The sequence below is a fragment of the Apus apus genome, chromosome 3, assembly GCF_020740795.1.
Source record: "Apus apus isolate bApuApu2 chromosome 3, bApuApu2.pri.cur, whole genome shotgun sequence".
Classification (NCBI taxonomy): domain Eukaryota; kingdom Metazoa; phylum Chordata; class Aves; order Apodiformes; family Apodidae; genus Apus; species Apus apus.
Window position 1 is genome coordinate 23,193,530 of NC_067284.1, and position 12,727 is coordinate 23,206,256.

Consider the following 12,727-nt stretch of genomic DNA (forward strand, 5'->3'; position numbering starts at 1 on the left):
AGTAATTCTCAGCTTACTGCATTTCTGTCTTGCTGCCTTCAAGATGGGAAAGTGTCCACATAACATTCTGAAGTCTGCTGATAAAATTTCTAAGTAAAAAACACACCATCAGAAGAGCCAGTGATGCCTTGTGGCCTTGGCATCCTCAGCTGCCTCAGATGAGGTATTTTGTGAGCCTCTTAATTACATTCTAATGAAATAGATGACAGTAATTTATGCTTTGCTTGCAGCACATCTCTTCACAAAAGCATAGGGATGAGGTTGTATGCAATCTTCATTTAAAAATTAATACATTTACAAATATATACATAAATATATATGTATACATGCATATCTATTATATACACACATATATATATATATATACACATTTCATAAAAATAAACTGATGCAAGCAGCTATGCCATACCATAGTCAGCAGCAATGTTTGAAACTGCAGCTGCCTCTGATCGTGCCTGCCATAGGCCTGGCCAGGCTGCACCCCACAGCTTGCAGAGGGGAGCGGCTGTAACACACATGTTGGTCACAGTGTGTGGCAAGAGAATACACAGCTGAGCACTTGCTGTGATGTTCTGTAAATAAGCACAGGGATGGAAAATAAACATTACCTGGTTTGCTGCATCTTGGTACAACTGCCCTAACAGGTTCCATGTGTTCCCAGTTCTTGGGTTGTATGGCAGCATCTGAGCTCATCCTAGGCAAGTGGTATTTAGCTGGATGTTTGCTCTATCTGCAGGCCATAGCAGGGAGTGGTGATCTTAGGAGGTTTGTATTTTCATGCAAGGTGAGTGGAATTTTGTAGAACAAAGAAAAGGTGCTTTCTCAATGAAAATTGTTCTCTCTGCTGAATTTGAATAAACTATTTGCAGACATACAGTTGGGAGGGATGGTTGGTTGGCTTGGTTGCTTGATTTAATTTTTTTTCCCCAATAATGTTGGCAGGTTAAATGCAGATAGGTTACTCATCTCTGTAGAAAAAGAAGTTACGTATGTTAAAAAGAAGAACATGGCAGAGGAAAGGGAGTTCTTCAGAAAAAATGGGTGAGGCAGCAGCTTATATTACATGTAACTTGCATCAGTCACTTGGTGACTGATAACTGTTGAGGTATTTTTCATGCAGATTGAAGTCCTTCTGTTAAGAACAGAGTTTGGCTGTTACAAATGAAGTGCAGTATCTGACCCAAAGCTGAAAGAGTCTTGGAGGCTGTAGTTTTATAATCAAGTAGTTCTTCTGAACTGGAATTGTTTGAATGGTCTGAATTGCAGCTTGGAGAGCTCAAAGTGCATTTCTGTATTTGAAGGCTGAAGGAAAGAGTGATGAAGGTGAATTGCGTAACTAAACTGGTGTGTCAGTAATGAGAAAGTTAATAGATGGGTTCTTAGCACTTAGATGATTGAATATGAGTAAGAACCCCAAACCATAAATCAGACCCTGTCAGCATACAATGTTTTTGTTCCTCCGGGAAGAGGCAGCCAGAGTGATGATAGCTCTGTCCTGACAGGAAAAGCTGACTTGGAGCTTTTTGAGGGAGTCACAGCGGTCTTTCCAACATTTACAAAAGTATCAAACACTATTTTTCCCCCCTCATTGTGGGGTTTGATCATGGCTCCTCTAAGTCCTCTTGGCAGAATAACAGGGACCTGTGGAAGAGTTTGTACTGTCTGGGCTGTTTTAAAAAGCCAGTGAGTTCATATGATAAAGAAGTATATATTTAAAAGTCTATGATCAAAGCATAAAACAGGAAACAAGTCTATTCAAAGTGAGGATGAAAAAAATAGGCTTGTAAATACTGCAAATATTGAACAACTCTAAATTTGCTGATCAGAAGAGGGGGTGTAGCTTTGCTTCTACCAACACTGATTTGAAGCTTTATAGACCAAATCAACAGAACCAGGTACAGAGGAGAAGGTAATGTTCACCAAAAGCTCCTACTGGAACTGATGGGTGAAGTAGCTGAGCTGCTACCTGGAGTCATCTCATCTCATGTGAACATGAGAGGATTGAAAAGTGTCTAACATATAATGCAAACCTCTTCTTAAAAGATACTGGTAAATTCTGGGAAACTGCTGATCAGTTTGGACTTGAAAAAAAGATATAAACAAAAAAAAATTATATATCAGTGGAAACATGAAGAAATACACTATGGAAGAGTTAGCTTAGCTTCTGTTACACATTGTCTAGAAGCACATTACACATTGTCTAGAAGACCCTGAAGTGATCAGGTATTGCGGACAAAGGTTGAGACAAACCCCATGGCTCTCCAGAAGTATTCCAGTTCTCAAAGGAAGTACTTATGGGATCAGAAGAAAGGTCTTCATGAGGGTAAAACAGTTGAAAGCTAGGAAAGACAGTGTAGGAGAAGATGGTCAGTTTTAACAGAAGAAAGAGGTCGGCAGTGGAGTCCTGGACAGGTTTTAACACATAGCTGCAAATGCTGGCTCAGAAGTTTCTGAAGTGCGCATTGTTGGACGAATGCTCTGGAAAAAAGCATCACTGTGTTTCTGTGGTTCATGGCCCCTCCTGGGAGGTGTGCATTGCTTTCCACTGATGCTGAGGATCCCGCAGGGACTAGCTTGGCCCTAGCCTACTAACTTTCAGATAGCTAAGTAGAATGAATCCTGCCCCATATTAATTAGTTTATTTTTAGCTAAGGGTAACATGGGAATGGATTTTCATGAATGGTTTGCAAGTTCTGCTAGTGCTGGCTTTTATCACTTACACACCCTTTTGGTGCACTAAATGCATTTCAGGGATATACAAAGCATGGGCCATCATATAATTTAGCAACATTTCTAGTCACATTCAGGAAATGCAAAACATGCAAGATTGGTGGAAAACTGAGCCACATTATTGTTTTGAAAGGCCTTAGGAGCTTTTGCTCATTCCAGGGATAATTCAGTAGGAAACCCAGGTACCAGTGTGTTCCCCTCTATGTTGCTCCCACTCATATCTACCTCTGCAAGACACCTGCAGATCCTGTTTCCTTAGGGTTCTGCAATCATTCATCCCACTGGGATTCACTGGCATCAGTGTAAATAAATGTATTTGTCGTGGCTTGGGCCTAACACAACAACCAAGAATCAGCCACGTGGGTTTAGTCAGTTCACAGGCAGGTGGTTCCTGCTGCTCCTTCCTCCTCAAGAAGAAGGATTCCTTACAATCCTCCCCTGCTGCCCCACGGGGTCCCTCCCATGGGAGAGAGTCCTTCATGAACCTCTCCTCCATAAGTCCCCACACGGTGTGGTCTGTCAGGACGCTGCTGCTCCAGCGTGGGCTTCCCACAGACTCACAGGCTGCTTCAGGAACAGTCACCTCCCCTGGCACGTGGTCCTTCACAGCTGCAGATCCAAGTCCAGGGGCTGCAGGTCCACATTCGCCCCTCCTGGCGCCTTCAGAGGATGCTCCTCCATGAGTGCAGGGGGACAGCCTGCCATCTCACCATGGCTGGGGGACTTCTGGGGGACTTCTGCTCGGCCACCTCCTTCCCCTTCTTCCTCACCAGCCTCGGGATCTTCACCCCGACACTGCCTGTCACCTCTTCAGCACAGCTAGCTCTTTGCTCTCTGCTTAGGTCTTCTATCAGTTCTTTCATATGTTAATAGCAGAGGCGCATCTGTTGTCTTTCGAATGACTCAGCCTTGGCAATCTGAGTCGGGGGAGCTTCTAGTTGCTTCCTACAGGAGCCCCTGGGGCCCCTCACCCGCTACCGAAAACCATGCCAGAACCAAACCAGCCCAGCATCTTTTATGGGACACTGGCAGGCCATGCACATCCTCAAGACCCAAGCAATTAAAAAACTTAAGTCATTGTAAATGATACTGCATTGACATGTTTCTCTCCCTTCCTCTAGATCAGAGGAAGATAACTGAAAGGGGTTTTCCCAAAAGACGTGAGCTATTCCTTACTTTGGTGTGGCTGCTTTAGGTTTTTTTCTCTGTTGGCATTCTTAGTAAGCACAGTTGAGGGTGCCCATGCATAAATAGCTCGTTCTGGAATGAAGAAAAAATAAAAATAATTAAGTGTTTAGTTCTGGGGGTGATGAATATTTACTGAAAACTATTTCTTTCAATAGCTCTCCATTTAGTCAGAAATTAATCCAGAGCACCCTTTATTATATTGGAACTCAAGGTCAAAACAAAGACTTTGATTTTAAATAAAGTTTTTTTTCTGTAACAATACAATACGATGCAGTAAACAAACCAAGCCTAATGCCTTTTTCAAAAGGAAGGCAAGAGGCTAGCAGTGAATGCTGTTTCCACGCATTGTTAAGTGTTTTTTCCTCACAGTGTCTATTTGCAAATTCTGGGTGCAGTTGTTCTGAACTCTACAGCAGCTCTGCAGCATTTCCTATTAAAATGAGCAAACTGAATTTTCCAGCCCGTGTACAGAGCTCTGTAACAAAGGCCAAAGCGACGCTTTTGGGGGCCAGATGGCGAGAAGGGGTGTGAGCTGCAGCTCCTGAACTTGGGCTGAACCTCCCGGTTAGGGTCTCCAGGCAGGCACAGCTGCCTCCTGGCCCGGGAAGCCTGGCAGCGGCTGGAGAGGAGTGGTCTGTCAGGAGGAGGTGGCTCGGGATTTCTGCCCGTGCTCGGGAAGATCGTTAGCCTGGCTACAGCGTTTTTAGGTGCTGGAAAGCCTTCCTAAATCCATTGGTACTGTCTCTTAGCCTATACAGGCATCTCTGTGTGATTTCTTTTTATATGCATGTTGTGTTTACCTGGGAGATGAAGTAATGAACAAATAATCTTTAATAATCTGTTGCACACAATTCAGGCAGGGGGTTTCCCTCTTTTTTCTTCCTCCCCCCCCCAGTTTACGAGGACTTATTAAATCTTTCCAGATTTTTCGGTAGGATTTTGTTCTTAATGATACAAAACAATTTAATGTAGCTCTTGCTAATGAAAAAGCTCTTCTGAATTGCCAATTGAAACTTCAGCCCCTGAATGAGCACTTAGTATTTGGTAGGTTTAAAGCTTTCCACAGGGGAGAGCTGCTCCTTCCCTCCGAGCTCCCACTCCGTTTCCAGTGATGTGTGTAGGACTTTCCAAAAAAGTTGCTGTGATTTCATTCAGTAAATAACCCTGGTCAGCGCGAGCCCAAGTCCTCTGTTAGGCTGTCATGACTACAAGGGCATGAGGCAACTGCCACCACCCCCTCCCTCCATTGCAGGAGCAATGCCTTGAGGTCAGCACAGGGGGACACGCTGCCCTTGCAGTGGCAGAGGGTAACAAAATGTGGTAGTGGTTGGTCCTTGGGCAGAGCTGGGGCTGGGGTGGGTGCCAGGCAGCTGCTTGGTGGCCAGAACAAAACTGCCACACCTGGGCACACTCCCCCCCCATTTGTGAGAGGCCTTATTTCCTCCAGCCAGACTATGCTGGTGCTGAGAAGGTTCTGCATGTGTTGGACCTGTCCTCTTTTTACTGCCAGGGGGCTTCATCAGGCTCAGGGCTGGCTGCCTCTTTCAGTTGGTTCCTGTATCATAAAGTGACAGTGATGTGTAGAGCAAGAATTATCCCAGTAATTTCCAAGGTCTGCAACTGAATAGCTCTTTACTTAGTCAGGAATAGTTATCAATTATAACATTGCCTGTTAACTACTCTCGTGTTTCCTCTTTGGCAGGAATCTGAGCATCCTCCCTTCGTGTTCTCTGAAGGAGCTTTCTGAGAGAGTGTGGCAGGTAGGAATTTGGGAAAGGTGATTTCTTTTTCTGAAGGTTCACATGTGTAAACGTGTAGCTCCAAGTACTTGGATAGGACGTGAAAGTGGAACCACGCCAGCACTTGGTGTGTCCTGCTGCTCCCTGGAAGTGGGCCAGGATTTATGCTACTTGCTGCAGCGTTCAGGTACCTCATAGGAATAACTGAGTATTGGGACTGAGACCCATGAGATATGGTTTGTGCTTTTCTAACCTTCTCTCAAGGGCAGGACTTGCTGTGTTATGGAGATTTCCAATTTGGTCATGTTTGTTTATTCACAAAACCCCATGATTTTTGTGTTGAAAGGACTGTTGATGATGTATTAATTTATCTTCCTAATGGAAGGCAATAAGTTTCTCCTTTTCTCTTAGAATATGGCTGAAATTTGGAATTAATGCCTGTAAAAACTCACTTTGAAAAAGATAAACATCTTTGTTTTATTAACTTTTTGTCTCATTTATATTCTTCTTCTTTAGTGAAACACTAACAGAAGTAGACAATTTGTCAGGAATTCCCAAAATAGGAAAGAAAACTAAAATTGGGGATTATTAGCTGAAGGTGAGTTTTTCAATCAGTATGGCAGAGGTTAGGGAATCTTTTCCTTGTCTTAGCCATCTATCCTACTATATGCAGGAATGTATTTTCATATTATGTCTTTATATATTAGTAGTCAGACTCTGGCCCTGAACACTATGTTATTAAACTCTAGGGTATAAGAGGTGGTCTCCAACTCTACAAAAATGAAAGCAAATATTTTCAACCAAGAGCTTAAACAATGTTGAGGGAGTTTGAGTTCAGGCACAGTGATGTCATTCGACCATTAAAAGAAAACAAACAACCTTCTGAAAAATACATAATTGTGCCATAATTACATAGGGTATGACTGCTAAAGCACTGAAAGCCTTTCAAAGCACCTGTGGATAGGCAATATTTTAGGGAGCTGCATTACCATCAAGTGCTGATTTGGAGAGTTCTGCTCTGGGGTGGCTTTTTGTGATTAAGTGCTTGTGTGTGAGTTTACCAGATTGAGATCATTCTCAGTCAAACACAAGTATGTATGCATGGCTTGGAAGGTAGAGTTAGAGATTGTATCAGTTGGATTAAAGTCCAAGAGGAGAATACATGATTTTGTTATTGTGATATTAACTTGCAAGGAAACATTTTTGCTGTAAATTGTACTGTGTAAACTCACATGGGTAGTCTCAGACTGGAGCACCAGCTGTGTCTATCACTGGAAAGATCTAGCTAATAATGCGTGTCAGAGAAAACTATAGCATAATTTATTCATAACCCTTAGAATAGCAGAAGTAAGGCTGAAATCCATGTGTCTGTAGACAAAAGGTTCTGTCCTAGTTCGGGTCCTGTCCAAGGATACTATATCACAGTGATAAAATGCCATTGCAATGGATGACACAGAAAAAGCAAATTAAAGTTTAATTCCTAATTAAACTCTGAAATAAGTGTGCAGTTCAAATAGAACTAACTGACAGAACCTGCCAATTAAAGTGTGAGCAGAAAGTCCTGTAGCACAAAGCTGGTTTCTTGGCTCTGAACATTGGAGTGGGTGGGTGGAGGGTGGAGTTTGGGGTTGAATTGATCAAAGATGGCCAAAAATCAAGTTAAATTTCTGATTTTTAAAATCAGTGTTTAGTTGTGTTTTCTGTTAAGGTTTTTCATCAGTTAAGTCTTTCAAGAAGGAAGACTAGCCAAAAGAAAAGGACTCTCAGATTTAATGTAGTATCTTGCAATAGCTGTTCCTTGGCAGGGCTCTGTTCTGGCAGTAAAGCAGAAGATGAGCAGCACGTCATGAAGCCAGTACAACAGCACAAGAGTCTTTCCACAGAGAGATGTTGCAAAATGGTGTATAGAGGCAAGCTAGCTTGTCAGGTTGATGGTATTGGGACATTTCTTGAGCTGGCAATTCTTGGCACAGCTCTGTAAGGCACCAGTATAAAGTGCTTGTGTTGGTGTTCATTCTATAGTAAAAAAAAAAAAAAAAATCAAGTCAAATTACTGGAAATGTGAAAAAACCATATGTTCTAGTTTCCTGGCTAGTCTTGGTTTTCCTTAGAAATGCTTTGGTGATGCTATGCTTCCAATAAACTTGAATATAACAAAACACATTCTGTTTTCAGCACTTCTGATGGTGACTCTCCTCTCAAATCTCTAACTCTTTGTTGTCTGGCCTGGTGAAGTGGTCACGGCTCTCTGCCAGCACTTTTCCTCTCTGGCTAAACTGAAGGCTGCATCAAGAGTGATGACTAGCAGGGTTGGAAAAATAGAGATGGCATTTCTTGCTCACAGGGAGTTGGTTTTCTTGTTCTTGGATTCCCTTGTTCTAGGATGAAAAATTGTAACGACTGCGTGGTACTTCTGTTTCATGTGCTGAATGAAACCAAGAAATTAAGTGCAATATGAGAACACAAAAGTCAATATATATGAGTATTTGAAAAATCCCAAATAAATGCAGATCCAACTTTAATCTTCAGTGGTTTGCCTCAGGATATTTTTTCCCGTTCACACATATCTCTTCTGAGCATATCATAGAGTTCACCTTAAGAATGGAATTTAAAATGTAGTGAAACACATTTTTTTTTTCTTTTTTTTTTTTTTCCCCTTCTCTTTTTACTGAGGCCAATAGTTGGTTGATTTAGAAAGGGATAAGTATTCTGTGTACTCCAAACTTTCTCTTATGTTAGAGATAACATGCTAAGTTTTGCTCCAGAGAGGTGTTGAAAACTATAAAGCAGATGAGACAGAAGAACAGAAAAACACCTCCTGGTGAGGTTAGAATTGCTCTGAAGAGAACAACATGGTCTGAAGAGAAACAAGATGTGTTTGCTAAAGGTAGCATGTACCGAAATCGGCCACAGGGTAGAAGTGTTTGGTCCCTGTAGGAAGAGTCCTAAATACAAACCTGTGATTCCTGTGGCACTGCTGGTTCTTGGAGAGCTAAAGAGCAGAAGAAAGGGAAGCAGGAATATTCCACCTTTGCAGATAGAAAATGGAGAAACAAATGAAGCAATTTGGCTGAGAATACTCAGGAAATCTGCTGACAAATCAGGAAAGTGGTTTGGCACACTGTAAACCTCGTCAAATCCTCAACCTGAAAAGAACATCTCTCACTTTCAAGCACATTGTTACTTAATTATGTCTCTTTAGGAACCTAAATTTAATTCTCCTTTTCTGAAAACAAATCCTGAGTTATCTGGAAATTTAAATTATGATTAATTTAAAAAATAGTTAAATGTCAGTGTTTACTCATAGAGCATTATCTGGTGGAGAAGGCATTGGATGTGCTTGGTACAAATGTGTGAGTCAAGTTACAGTTACACAACACTGTGCCCATCAAGTGTTTCTGAAAGGGAACACAGACTAGTGGGAAACACAAACATGAATATGAATTTATCTTTCAGTTTGGGGCTCTGGAATGTTTCTGTTTTAATAGTGTTCTAATAAAATCAAAACATTGAATCTTTCCCAGCAAAGATATAAATAGAAAGTAGGCACCCTCCTTCTTACACAGAAAGATAAACTGCAAAAGGAGATTCTTCACCAAATGGAAAAAATCCAATTAAAAATGCTGACATTTTACTTTTATCTCAGAGCTGCTGCACTTCTGTAATAAGCAGCTGTTATTTCTTCTTCATTTTCCCATGTAATTGATTTATTCTCATGACTGAGAATGGTATGATGCAGCATGAAAAAGACAAATGGCCTTCTGCACAGTGGCCCCACCGTGCCTCTGATATGTGACCCGATGGCTAGCTTAAAATCCAGGTGCCAGCTTGGGGGCTGTGCAAATGGAATCCACCAGGAAGACAGGTCGAAATGTACTTCTGCTTCTGTGTTATAACCCACATCATGTTTATTTGGGTCTAGGACTTGCTCTGCAGATGATGCAAAGCTGGGAGGTGTGGCTGATTCACCAATGGGCTGTGGTGCTGTTCAGAGGGATCACAAAAGGCTGAAAAAACAGCAGGCAGGAACCTCATGATGTTCACCAAGGAAAGTACACAGTCCTGCATCTGGGGAGGAATAGCCCTAAGCACCAGGACAGGCTGAGAGTCAACCAGCTGGGAAGCAGCTTTGCAGAAAAGGCCCTGGAGCTCCTGAGAGAAACAAAGTCAACCAGCCATTAGCCAGCAATGTGCCCATGTGGCAAAGGTGACCTTCAGCATTCTGGGCTGCATAAAGAAAAGTGTTGCCAGCAGGCTGAGGGGCAGGATCCTTCCGCTCAGCACTGGTAAGGCTGTATCTGGATTCCTGTGTCCAGTTCTGTCCTCTCCAGTTCAAGACATGGACATACTGGAGAGAGCAGAGCAAAGAGCCGCAATGATGAAGGGACTGGAGCATTTTAAATGAGAGGCTGAGGGAGAGGGAACTGTTTACCTGATTGTGGGAGGCTGGAAGTAAAGAAGATGGAGACAGACTCTTAGTGGTATCTTGCAAAAGGAGAAAAGGCAATGGGTACAAGTCGAAATACAGGAGGAATACTTAGAAGAAACTTTTTCCTGTGTAGTTGACTGAGCATTGGAACAGGTTGCATAGACAAACTGTGAAGTTTCTGTCTTTGGAGACATGAAAAATCTGACTGGACATAGTCCTGGGTGGCATGCTCTAGCTGACCATCCTCTGAGCAGGGGCATTGGACTAGGTGGTCTCCAGAGGTCCCCAGCGACCTCAATTCTCCAGTTCTGTCACTTATATCCTCACCTTTAAAATAATGTTCTTAATGATATTTGATATTTATAGTGCTACTGAAACTAGCAGCATCAGCCACAGCTACAGTTCCCAAGGCACTGTCAATACAGGTAGACAAGACTTAGGACCATGAAGGAGAAAGGCAAAGAAACAAAGTGATTTGCTGAAGGCAAGCTGCAAGTCATTATCTTCCATAGTCCTTGCACAGTGCTCTATTCACAAGTCCTTTTCCCACCCCCCCAAAATACTGCTCTGGACTCTGTTTCAAGGTCTGCATGGGTAATGAATGAGATATGAATGCACAGATCTCGCTTGTTATAAATATACTAATATAGATTATATTTCTGAACCAAGTTTGCCCTCTATTCAGCACTTTGGGGAAACAGAGGTACATTCATTCTGTGAGAACCTCTTCAAAGATGTATTCACAGCCACTCATGGGAAGTGCTACATCTCTGGGCATGTGTGAGAGAAAAAGCACTTTAATTGAATGCATGAGTAACTAACTGACTGCCAGACTGTGACTGGCCTCTGTACAAGCTCAAGGCTGCACATGTTCTGCTGGGAGCAAGAAACCACTGCTGGGCCACCCTGTCTTCTTACTCCCTCTGAGCAATAGACCATGCACTGCAGAAGGAAGACAAATCCTCTTCTGCTCTTTCAGGGTACCTATGGGTTCTGAAAACTCAGCTCCATGCAATACAGAGCATTTATTCTGCTAAAGGCCCTCCCAAATGTGGCTTCTATCTATGCAGAGAGCTGTGATCTGTAGGACTTAAGTAGAGTTGAATGTTTTTGGATTTGTGTAGAAAACGAAAGTTTCTAAAACACTGGGAATTTGGGGCACAAAACTACTGTGAAATGGAAGGGACAGTTTCATGGGTTTGTGCAGAGTTCTTTTGGTTGGTTGTCTCTGTAGGCACCCTCAGATACCCTTCGTTCTCTGTTTGAATTTTGTTTCAACTGGATATGTCTGCTTAAGGGCTTTAGCTTTCCAACAATCCTGTGGAATATTTTTCTACTCTGTAATAAATATTCATGACTCTTGCTCCATAGATGTGGAAGAACTGAGGTGCTGGAGTGTGTCCAGAGAAGGGCAATGAAGCTGGTGAAAGGTCTGGAGTACAAGTCCCATGAGGAACAGCTGAGGGAACTGGGGTTATTTAGTCTGGAGAAAAGGAGGCTGAGAGGAGACCTTATAGTCCTCTACAACTACCTGAAAGGAGGTTGTAGCAAGATGAGAGTACCTTCTCCCAGGTAAGAAGTGATATGATGAGAGAAAATGGCCTCAAATCGTGCCAGGGGAGGTTTAGATTGGATATTAGGAAAAAATTCTTCACTGAAAGGGTTATCAAGCATTGGAACAGGCTGCTCAGGGAAGTGGTGGAGTCACCATCCCTGGAGGTTTGTAAAAGATGTGTAGATGTAGTGCTTAGGGACATGGTTTAGTGGTGGAATTGGCAGTGCTAGGTTGACTGTTGGACTTAATAATCTTAAAAGTATTTTCCAGTCAAAATGATTCTATGATTCTACAAGAATTCACAAGTCATCATGTAGTTTTAAATGTGAACTTCAGTTTCACTCGGTACCTTTGATTGCTTGCTGTGTAATATGCTTCATTTTCTGTCCTTCCATTATTAAAAGCTCATCTACTAATACTTTCCTAGAAAAAAACCCAGAAGGATCATGACTAATAACACAAAGCATCCATACAGAAGGTGAAACAGGATGAGCAAACACATCAGGGTACCCAGGGATGCTCTTATGCTGTTCATTAAAATATATGAATCTGCTTCAGGAGATTGGATAAACATTGATTTTGCTTGTAGAAAGCAAAAGATTAAAAAGCAACCCCCATCCCCTTTTTCTGCAAAATGAAAGGAACTGAGGTAATTGTTCTAAATTCAGTACAATGAAGTGCTATCGGACCAGTGCCAGCAGTGTATTTCCTGCCAGTGTCTGCTCCTCCAATCAGTTTAATTATGAGCAATTGTTTGGGTTGTGCTGTGAAGAAATATTAGAGAATGGAAAAAAGAACATACTTCAGGTCATAATTTTGCAACTGATTCATGGTTTGGCAGAAACCATTAACTGGATTTTATGCTTTACAACACTGTAATAGTATCAGTGTGGATCAACCTTGCCATATAAGCACATACAGCACAAATCCACCATTTATTTTGACAAGGTTTTAGTTGAAGCATTTGAAAAATGCTGAAATAACATCAGCTATTGGCTAGGATTTTTTGGTTAATTGTGTGCCTGCTCTTATCCAAGGGATCTAAGCAGGCTAGGAAAAACTGCCTATTGTTAATGCATCCTATGT